At 49.8% G+C, this 11296-nt stretch overlaps 1 pseudogene; it reads left to right on the forward strand.

The window, feature by feature from the left end:
• The first annotated feature begins 367 nt into the window (after positions 1 to 367).
• Positions 368 to 1158, forward strand: LOC101562351 (annotated as a pseudogene).
• The last annotated feature ends 10138 nt before the right edge of the window (positions 1159 to 11296 follow it).

Here is an 11296-nt window from a genome sequence, read left to right on the forward strand (position 1 = left end):
ACACACACTGCTGTCTTCAGGAAGTTTCCCGTGGAAGTGGCCCAGGGGAGCCCTATGTCCCAGGCCACTTTACACTCTCCACATCTGTCTGTTGTGTGCCCTGTGTTTGCACTCTGTGGGTGCAGACTTGGATTTGTACATGCAGGCCTGGAGTTCCTTTTCCCTGGTGCTGGGGCCTTGCATGCGAAGCGGGAGCTGTGCCCTGAGCTACATCTCTGGCCCCTGTTGCTGAGTTCTTAGAAATGAGAGGGGGCCTCGCCTTCGGCCCTGAGTAGAGCTTTCAGTGGGTTTGTGGGCACTGGGATTACAGGCATGTGCCACTCTAAAACATTTTAAAAAGCAACCCTGGGGCTCTTTCCGGCTGGAACCATGGAGGTTGCAGAAGAGAAGAAAAAGAAGGTTCCTGCTGTGCCAGAAACCCTTATGAAAAAGCGAAAACATTTTGCAGAGCTAAAGATAAAGCCCCTGAGAAAGAAGACTGCCCAGAAGACGCTTCGCAAGGCAAGGAGGAAGCTCATCTATGAAAAAGCCAGGCACTATCATAAGGAGTACAGACAGATGTACAGAACTGAGATCCAGATGGCTAGGATGGCGAGAAAAGCTGGCAACTTCTATGTCCCTGCAGAGCCCAAACTGGCATTTGTCATTCGGATCAGGGGTATCAATGGTGTGAGCCCAAAGGTCCACAAGGTGTTGCAGCTTCTTCGCCTTCGCCAAATCTTCAATGGTACCTTCGTTAAGCTCAACAAGGCTTCAATTAACATGCTGAGAATTGTGGAGCCATACATTGCATGGGGGTACCCAAACCTGAAGTCAGTGAACGAACTAATATACAAGCGTGGCTACAGCAAAATCAATAAGAAGCGAATTGCCTTGACAGGATAATTCATTGATTGCTCGATCTCTTGGTAAATATGGAATCATCTGCATGGAGGATCTGATTCATGAGATCTGTACTGTTGGAAAATGCTTCAAAGAGGCAAATAATTTCCTGTGGCCGTTCAAGTTATCATCTCCTCGAGGTGGAATGAAGAAAAAGACCACCCATTTTGTAGAAGGTGGAGATGCAGGAAACAGGGAAGACCAGATTAACAGGCTTATTAGAAGGATGAACTAAGGTATCTACCATGGTGTTTTTATGATTTGGTCAGTTAATAAAGTATCTGCTTCCAAATTGAAAAAAAAAAAGCAACCCTGGGGTGGGTGAGGTAGCTCAGTGGACTAAGCTCCTGCTTAGGCAAGCACAGGGACTGGGGAATCCCAGGTAACTCGTGGTGCGCTGGCCTACTCCGGGCTTGCTGAACCAGCCACAGAGACCGAGCCTGGTGGCTCATGCCTACAATACCAGAGCTGGGGAAACTGAGTCAGGAGGATCACCAGGTCCAAGCTGCATAGTGAGACTGTATCAAATACCTAAAAAATAATAATAGATAAAGAGCAACCCTAGGGTAGGGGAGATGGCTCAGTAGAATAAGCACTTGCCTGGCAAGCGCAAGGGCCTCAGTTCAATCCCCGGTTCTGCCAAAAAAAAAAAAAGAGCAACCTTAAAGTATTCCTACATATTCAAAGAGTTTTTTTACGCTCTTTCTTTTATGAGATCTGATGCCAGTATGGGATCGGCCACAATCTAGTCAGGAAATCGGGGTTTCTATGTGATGACTAAATGATACAACTCAGTGCCTTTGGGGTGTGGGAATATCACAGGGAACTAAGGCCCTGGCACAGTGACCTGATGCAGGCTTGGAATCCCAGCTGTTGTGTTCCTGAGGCCCCTGAGGGCAAAGTCGGGATACCCTGTCACAAAACAGAGTGGCGAGGAGGACTGGGAGGTAGGTCCGCTGTGGAGCCCTAGCCCCCTGTGTGTGAACCCTGGGCTCCAGCCTTACTGCAAAATATGAAAGCCAATAAAGGGGGCCAAGGTGTGAGAAGCTGACGGGGCGAGGAGGTGCTGGCTGTCACTGAGGAGGTCCCAGAGGGCACAAGGGCCTAGATGGGGTGGAGTCTGTGCTAAGGGAGCAAAGGTTCTTTTGGTCTCACTATACAGCTCAGGCTGGCCTTCAGCTTCTGAGGGAGCCGAAGCTGGCCTCCAGGTCATGGCAGTTTGCCTCCCTTGACCTCCCTGGTGCTGGGATTGTGGGCATGAGCCACCACACCCAACTGCAGAGAGGACAACTTCTAGAGCCTACGAATCAGTTATTCTCCAAGTGCCATTTCTTCCATCTTCCTGAGCCATGCCCAATGCCAGGGCATCTCTTTCAGAAATCCTTTTCTCAATGGAAGATGGAATAGACCCTCTCTTTTCTTTTACAAGGATTACTTTTTGCCAGGTCTTGTTTACTGTGCCCACATAGTGATCCTCATAGTGAAAAAAAAAAAAAAAAAATCTGTTTTTTTTTTTTTTGTGGAACCAGGGATTGAACTCAGGCCCTTGTGCTTGCCAGGGAAGCACTTATTTCCATTGAGCCATCTCCCCAGTCCCAATAAAATCTGTTTTAGACTACATCTTGGGGTTCCAATTCTGTGCTAGTGAGTAGGGGCTGGGAGCTGGGAAGCTTCTGGTGATTTTAATGTAGACTGCCCAACTCACACTGCACTTGGAGAAAGGTCACCTTGACATTTATGAAACACTACCCGGCCAGGGAGCTGGCTCAGTAGAATAAGCGCTTGCCTGGCAAACACAAGGGTCTGAGTTCAATCCCTGGTTCCATCAACAAAACAAAAAACAAAAACACTACCTCTCAGTAAGCCATCATTTAATAGATGTAGACTGAGGCCCCCAAAATCAAACAGCTTGATCAAGGTCACAAGGGTTGTTAGGGGTAACTGCAGAGAGGTCAGCTCCTATGTGAGATGCTTAGCTGGAAGTGGCGACGCATGCCTGTAAGCTCAGCACTCCCGAAGCTGAGGCAGGAGGATCACTGGATGTTCAAGACCAGCCTGGACTACAAAGTGAGCTCCAAGCCAGCCTGAACTGCATAGCGAGACCCTGCTTCAAAAAGACAAAATAATAATAATTTAAAAAGTGGGATGCGGGGCTGGGTGCTGGCGCTCCTAGCGTGGTGCTGCTACTAGGGAGCGCAAGGGACAAGCCCAGGATGAGCTGAGCTGGCAGCGTTCCCGGGCGGAAAAGGCCCCTGGCCATGACCAGCTTCCTCCGGGCAGCTCTAGGGAGAAGGGGGTAGCCTGTGGCTCTCACAGGGCCAGCAGGAGGCAGGGGGACCAGAGAGACCGTGCGGGTCTTGGCCTGCGGTGGGACGCGCTTGGAGAAGCTGCTCAGAACGGCACTGGAGGATAGCGGGCAGCGCAGTCCCTGGTTTCCTTCCCTCGTTCGCGTCCTTCCGTCCCGGAGCCAGAGCTGGCGAGGCCCGGAGCGGTGCCCACCCAGCGCGGCCCTCGGCTCACTCTGCCACCCCGAGCTGAGCCCCGGCCGCCCCACCCTCACCCCTACCCCAGGGGGCGGCTGCTGGGGTCTCAGCTTCAGCCAGAAGCCGAGGGGGATGGGTTGTGGCTGTTTCCTATGGCTGCCCCAGTAACAAAGCCTCCGGCCTGGAAAGTCTAGGCCTTAATGCCCCCATTAGGCGGAGGAGGTGGCCAGGGACACATTAACAACTCAAAACAGTCTGCTCTGGAATTCTTTTCTGAGCCGCTGTCACCTCCCTCTTCGTGGTCGTGGGCCAATTCAGGGTGGAGTCGATGGACTCTCTGGGTCGCTCAGCCTCCCATTGTGTTACTAATACTCACAAAGGCTGTCGTCTCTAGCAACCGTGGCTAGACGGGTCCTATCTCCGGGACTCCAGCCCCTGCCCCCACCTCTTCTCGGCCCAAAGGTTGCAACAGGTCACCGCAGTGCAGAGGGGCAGAGGCAGGCTGCGCCCATAGATTCCGGAGTTGTGCGTCCCACGTATTTTCTGGGGCCACCTCACTCGTGTCACGAGCTACGTTAGTGCCCCAGGGCTCAGGCTGCCCGTGAAGTCTAAAAGTCCCACGTGAACCCACCCGGTGGCACCTGGCTGGAATCCTGGCCTTTTGGGAGACTGAGGCAAAAAGCCAAGCCCAGCCTGGCCCACTTAGCAACTTAGTGTTGTGATGTAGCTCAGCACAAAGGGGGAAAAAGAAAGACATCCCATCTTGCTCCTTGCAGAGGTGACAGAATTGATTCCAGCAGAGCAAAGGGTGTCGCTATGTGACAGTATTCCCTTTTCTCTGATCCTGGAATGACCGCATTCCTGTGAGGACGGCGTTGCTTACTTTTCTGAGACACAGAAAACATCACAGGTCTTTTTAAAAATTAAGTTTACTGGTATGTTTTAATTTTTAATTAATAATTAATTTAGTACAGGATTTCACTATGCAACTCTGACTGTAGTGATCCTCCTGTTTTCAGCCTCCCCAGCACCAGGATTACAGGCATGTGCCACCACACCTGGTTTTGGTGGCCCACCCCGGGGTTCCGAGGCAGCATGTCATGTCCCAGGGATCCATCCTGGGTCCTTGCACTTACCAGGCAGATGCTTAGACCACTGAGCTATCTCCCCAGTCCTATTGGTACATTTTAGGTATAAATAATCACATTCATTGTAGGGAATTTGTACCTGTACATGACATAACTTGATTTTTATTTTTTATTATTTTTTAGGTGGATCCAACTCAGGACCTTGTACTTGCCAGGCAAGCACTTATTCCACTGAGCTATCTCCCCCGCCCTTGATTTTTTTATCTTTTAAGACAAGTTCTTGGGGTTCAGTGGAATAAGCAGGGCCTGAGTTCAATCCCTGGTTGGGGGTGGGGGGACTGACAAGTTCTGAGGGCCGGGGAGATAGCTCAGTAGAATAAGCACTTGCCTAGCAAACACAAGGGCCTGAGTTCAATCCCCTGTTCAAAAAGACAAGTTCTCATGACCAACCGCCCCCCCGCCCCCCGAAAAAAGGTTTCATGCAGTGCAGGTTGGCCTTGAACTCACTGTGTAGCTCGGGCTTCAGTGTGCATTTATTTATTTATTTATTTATTTTAAATTTTTTTAATTTTTATTTGTGTGTGTGTGTGTGTGTGTGTGTGTGTGTGTGTGTGTGGCCAGCTCAGCCCACCAGGGGGCGGGGCTGGCTGGCATGTGGTGCTGGGGGATTGAACCGCGGTCCCTTTGCTTTGCTAAGCTTATTCTAAGTAGGTGCTTTAGACCACTGAGCCATCTCACCAGCCCAGTGTGCATTTATTTATACACTATATAATAGATCTGGACTCCTTATGTAGCCTATGCTATAAATTTTGATCCTCCTGCCTCAGCCCCTACAGTACAAAGATTATAGGTTTATACCACCACTCCTAGCTTCAATGTGCCTTTATTTATTTATTTATTTTTAATTTATTTTTTTTCGGAACTGGGGATTGAACTCAGGCCCTTGTGCTTGCTGGGGAAGTGCTTATTCCACTGAGTCATCTTCCCGGCCCCTGCTTTTATTTTTACTTTATTTTTTTTTTATGTATTTCGCACAGTGTTACAGGGTCTCACCATACAGATCAGACTCGTAGCGATTCTCCAGTTTTCAGCCTCCCAAACTCTAGGATTACAGGCGCGCGCCACCATGCCCAGTCTCATTCTCTGGCTCAGTGTGCCCCAGGGGCAGGGCAGCCACAGCGTGCCAGGGATTGAACTGAACGGGCTGCTGCTCTCTGCCTGTGCAGGTGCTTTACTCTGCCGAGCTACCTGGCCTGCCCAGTGTGTCTTTAATTAACAGCAAGTTACATGGACAGAGCAGCATTTTGCATCAGCTACTCATAGGTGATAGAATGGCGTCACCTAGTTGTACTTATAAACTATTAAATTTCAACTATGAGGAGCTGGAGAGATGGCTCAGTGGTCTAAAGCACCTACTTAGAACAAGCTTAGCAAAGCACAGGGACCGCTGTTCAATCCCCCAGCACCACATGCCAGCCAGCCCCGCCCCCTGGTGGGCTGAGCTGGCCACACACACACACACATACACACAAATAAATAAATAAAATTTAAAAAAAAAAAAATTTCAACTAAGAGTCCAGGTGTGGTGGTGCATGCCTATAATCCCAGTGCTGGGGAAGTGAGCCAGGGAGTATCTGTCAGTTTGTGTCATCCTGGGCTACACAGAGCAACCTGGTCTAAAAATAAATAAATAAAAATAAAATAAAACAAAGGCTTTAGCCATCTGTTTATTTTAGCACAGCTACACACTGGAGTTGTTTCTTTAGATCTGGCAATAGATTTGTAATCACAATGACACTATTATTGAGGTCTATGTTTACAGCCGGGTCTGGTGGCAGGCTCCTGTAATCCAGTATTTGGTTACATTCTTTTTATTTTATTTTATTTTATTATGTATTTGGTACAGGATCTACAGGGTCTCACTACACAGATCACATTCCTAGGGGTCCTCTTGTTTTCAGCCTTCCAGGTGCTAGGATTACAGGCATGTGCCACTATCCCCAGTCTCAGTCACTGTCTCAGCCCGCCCTGGCTGGCACAGCAGGGCAGAGATCAAACCTGGTCCCTGTGCCTGCTAACCAGCCAAATAGCTCAGCGGATTAAAGCAAGGCCGGGGTTCCATCCCCGGGCCTGCTGTGCCAGCCCCATCCCCCGGGAGCGCTGAGATGGCAACTGAGACTGGGCGTGGTGGCGCACACCTGTAATCCCAGCTCTTGGGAGGCTGTAAACAGGTGGATCACTACAAGTCCATCTAGTAGTGAGACCCTGAACACCTTGTAGATCCTCCCTTAAAATTAAAAAAAAAAAAAAAAAAAAGTACAAACTCATCTCCTTTTGCTCTTGCAATTGAGGTGTGGCTGATTGCTTGGGGGCGGGGTGAACCTCCCGCAGGAGCTGGGCCCAGAAGGCCCGCAGAACCCAGAGCAACTGAGCCTGAGCCCAGCCCTACGCCTGCCTTCATTTAGCAGGTCTGTCCTGTGTGCCTGCCAGGCTGGGGCTGGGAGGCTGGAGATGCCGCAGGCCTCCTCCTCCCTCTTGGGGGGAGGGGGAGGGTACTGCAGAGCTTCCAGCCAAGCCTGTCAAAGCCTTGGTTTCTGTGCCAGGGCTTGTGGCCGCTGGAGCACAGGGCAGGGCAGCCCTTGAGTGATTTTCTAGGCATAGGAAGCCAGGCAATGGCATCCTCAGCCTGTATGTGCAGAGCTTCCTGCCTTGGGAACAAGCAACCCCAGTGTACACCTTGAGAGGTGGGGATCCAGCCTCTCCCCTGAGGAGCACTTGGTGGCCCGGCTAGATAGTTTGGGACCTCTCAGGTGCTGGCTGCATCACTTGCATGCCTCCCTATGCTTGATTGACAGTTATCCTTCTCTTGTCTTTGTATTCTCCTGGCATGGCCCCACCCAGCCCACTCCACTGTCCTACAGGAAGGCCCTCCAGGGTTCCTCCACGCCTGGCATTGCTGAGAGGCTGTGGGGACTCACAGCTAGAGTTGGGGTGTCACGAGAGGTGTTAGGCCTGTGGGGATGGGCCCTCCAGGTGCTGTGGGCGCTGATCCCCCTCTCTCCTCCGTTTCCTGGCCAGTTTGAGGTGAGCAGCTCCCTTTGCCACATGTCCCACTGTGTGGTGCTGCTGCCCTCGCTTTGCGTCCACAAGCCTCAGAAACAAGACCAAGGAGTGAAACCTGGGAGCCGCCAGCCTTCCCTGCTTGGAAGTTCACCAGGCTCTCCGGGATTTGTTACAGTAACGGGAAGCTGGCCGACACTGCCTCAGGGCTTTTGGAGTTCCTGGTGGATAGTGCTGCTCTTAAGTTAATATGTGCCCGTGGGGCACCTACCCTGGTGCTGTAGGAGACATAGGTGAGATCAGAACTGCTGAGGTTTGGGCAGGTGACTCCATAGTGACAGCAGATGACCAGACGGAACTGCACACCAGTGAGTGACATTTAGATGTCTTTAAGGAAGAATCTCTCTGTTTCTCTGTCTCTGTCTGTCTGTCTCTGTCTGTCTGTCTGTCTGTCTCTCTCTTTGTGTCTCTCTGCTCTGTGTGTGGTACTAGGGATGCAACCCAGGCCTTTCATACATTCCTACCCCCACTTATTTTTTTTTAAAGTGTTTTTATTTTTTTACATTTATTTATTTATTTATTTAGTGTGTGTGTGTGTGTGTGTGTGTGTGTGTGTGTGGCCAGCTCAGCCCACCAGGGGGCGCGGCTGGCTGGCATGTGGTGCTGGGGGATTGAACCGCGGTCCCTGTGCTTTGTCAAGCTTGTTTCAAGTAGGTGCTTTAGACCACTGAGCCATCTCTCCAGCCCCATAGAAATTAATTCAGTATCCATTGGATTTTTTTTTTTTTTATGCAGAACCAGGGATTGAACTCAGGCCCTTGCACTTGCCAGGGAAGCACTTATTCCACTGAGCCATCTCCCCAGCCCCTTATTCTTAATTTTGAGGTAATGCCTCACTAAGTTACTAAGTTGCCCAGGCTGGGCTCTTTGCAATCTTCCTGCCTCAGCCTCCCACAGTGCTGGGGTTATAGGCAAGTACCACTGTACTGAGCTTAACAACTTTGACCTGGGTTAATACAATGGTTCTCAAACTTACTGGTCTCAGAGACCTTTTTTTTTTTTTTTTTTTTGGCAGAACTGGGGATTGAACTCAGGACCTTGCGCTTGCCAGGGAAGCACATATTCCACTGAGCCATCTTCCCAGCCCAGAGACCGTTTTATGCTCAAAGTTTTGAGCACTCTAAACAATTTTTGTTTATGTGGATTGTACAGTATCTGTTAAACTATATCCCTCCCCCCCCTTTTTTTTTTCTTTTTTGGTACCAGGAATCAAACTCAGGACTTTGCACTTGCCAAGCAAGTACTTTGTTGAACTATATCCTATATTAGATATTCAGAAATTTTCAAAATGCAAGACTGCTGGGGCTGGGGAGATAGTTCAGTGGGAAAAGTGCTTGCCTGGCAAGCTCAAGGTCTTGAGTTTGATCCATGGTACCACCAAAAAAACCAAACAAACATAAATTTAAAAAAAAAAAATGCAAGACTACTTAATTCGTACAAGACACAGTGTCAGGGTGGGGAGGTGGCTCAGTGAAATAAGCGCACACAGCCCAGACTCGTAGTGATCCTCCTGATTTCTGCCTCCCAAGTGCTGGGATTACAGGTGCGCACCACCACGCCCGGACTCCATCGCTGGCTCAGCACACCCGGGATCAAACCTGGCCCCTGTGCTTACCTAAGCAAGTGCTTAGTCCTCTGAGCTATACCACTGGCCCTTGGTCTCAAAGATTCTAAGTGTCCCACAGTCTTGGTAAGCCCAGGAAGAAGCTCACTTGGTTTTGGTTTTACTGGGAATTGAACTCAGGACCTTTCACTTGCCAGGCCGGCACTGTGCCGCTGAGCTATCTCCTCAACCCCAGTTTTCTTTCTTTTTATTATGTTTAGTACAGGGCCTATAGGGTCTCACTACACATATCTGACTTGTAGTGATCCTCCTGTTTTCAGCCTCTCAAGAGCTGGGTCAGGGAGATGGCTCAGTAGAATAAGCACTTGCCTGGCAAGCGCAAGGGCCTGAGTTCAATCCCCAGTTCTGCAAAAAAAAAAAAAAAAAAAAAAAGCATGCTACCATGCCCAGGCTCAATCTCAGTTGCTGTGCGCCCTGGGGGGCGAACAGCTGGGGATCGAACCCCAGCCATTGTCGCTCTGCCTAAGCAGATGCTTTAGGCCACTGAGCTATCTGGCCGGTCCTCAATTTTCTGTTTTCAACAAAGGAGACAAAAATTGAAATTTTCCCTTCTTCTTAGGTTGTTGAGTGGGACCTATGAATGAAGCTCACAAAAGACAGGTTCACAGGAGGAAACACATCAAATTTTATTTTGTTGCTACTTTTTTTTTTTCAGTGCTGGAAACCTAACCCAGGGCCTTGTACATACTAGGCAAGTGCTCCACCACTAAGCTACCTCCCTATCCCACAATATTTTAATTTCTATGTGCACAGATAAAAGCCTCCCTAGCTGGGCGTGGTGGTGCACACCTATAATCCTGGCACTTGGGAGGCGGGAGGATCGTTTTGAGAGTTCAAGTCCAGCCTGGTCTACAAAGTGAGCTCAAGCCCAGCCTGAACTGCATACATAGAGAGATCCTGTCTCAAAAAGGCAAACAGAAAAATAAAAAACCTTCCCTGAAAAGGGAGTAAAAATACAAATTCTCTATGATGAATGTTACCATTGTGCATATCTAAAATGTACCAATAAAATGAATGGGAAAAAAAGCCAAGCCCTAGAGGGCTAGCCAGATCGCTCAGCAGACTAAAGCACCTGCTTAGGTGGACCACAGCGACCTGCTGCGTTCAATCCCTGGCATGTCATGCTGGCCGCGCCCCTGGGGCACATGGAGAGGGCTATTGAGGCTGGGCGTGGTGTTGCATGCCTGTAATCCCAGCTCTTGAGAGGCTGAAAGAGGATCACTACCCTGTAGACCTTGCACTAAATACAATTAAAAAAAAAAAAAAGCTAACACCCACACAAGACTCAGGAAGACAGCATTGCGGGGCAGCTATGGGAGCTGGGGTGTCCCGTTCTTTCCCAGCCTGGACTGCCTCTCTCCTCTCTGGGTCTGCACCCAGCCACACCCCCTGGGGCTGCCCTTTAAACTCTGCTCTGCTCCAGTGACCCTGTTCTCCTCAGGCTAGCTCTGTGCTTTGTGACCCCAGGGGTCCTGCTCTGTGATATGAATGGCAAGTAACCCCCCAGGAGGGACTGCAGGGGTTGCTGTCCCTTTGTGAGCAGTGCATGCCCTTTCCTAGATCTCCCCCTCAAGGCCACTAACCCAGCAGAGCCTGCACCGACCTCCCTGGGGGCTGTAGAGGTGACAGCTAGGAAAGGTGGGGAGAACAGAAGAGCCAGACACCTAAAAATGAGTTCCAGGATGGAAAGATCCAGGGTGTTCTCAGCAATTATGGGCTGGCTCTCTGTCCTTCACCTGCCCATCTTCTGCCCACGCTGCTTTTAAAGGGGTCACCTGCTCTGTAGCACACAGAAGAAAACCTGAATCGGAAGGGGTAGTCCGGCACAAAGTCTTAAGGATGTGAATCTGTCCCCTCTCCCCAGCCCATTTGCCTGCCTACCTGCCTACCTGCCTACCTGCCTGCCTGCCAGCCCGACCACCCACCTGTCTGTCTGCCTGTTTATCTGTCTGTCTATCTGGGGCTGACAATATGCAGTGGTCCCTCACTTACCATGGAGGATAAGTTTCAGATATCCTCCACGATAAATGAAAATCAATGAAGTAGTGATGTTATATTTATTTTAGTATTTGTAAATATATATATATTTGTAAATATTG

Source organism: Octodon degus, unplaced genomic scaffold (genome assembly GCF_000260255.1).
Source record: "Octodon degus isolate 3935 unplaced genomic scaffold, OctDeg1.0 scaffold00104, whole genome shotgun sequence".
Lineage (NCBI taxonomy): Eukaryota > Metazoa > Chordata > Mammalia > Rodentia > Octodontidae > Octodon > Octodon degus.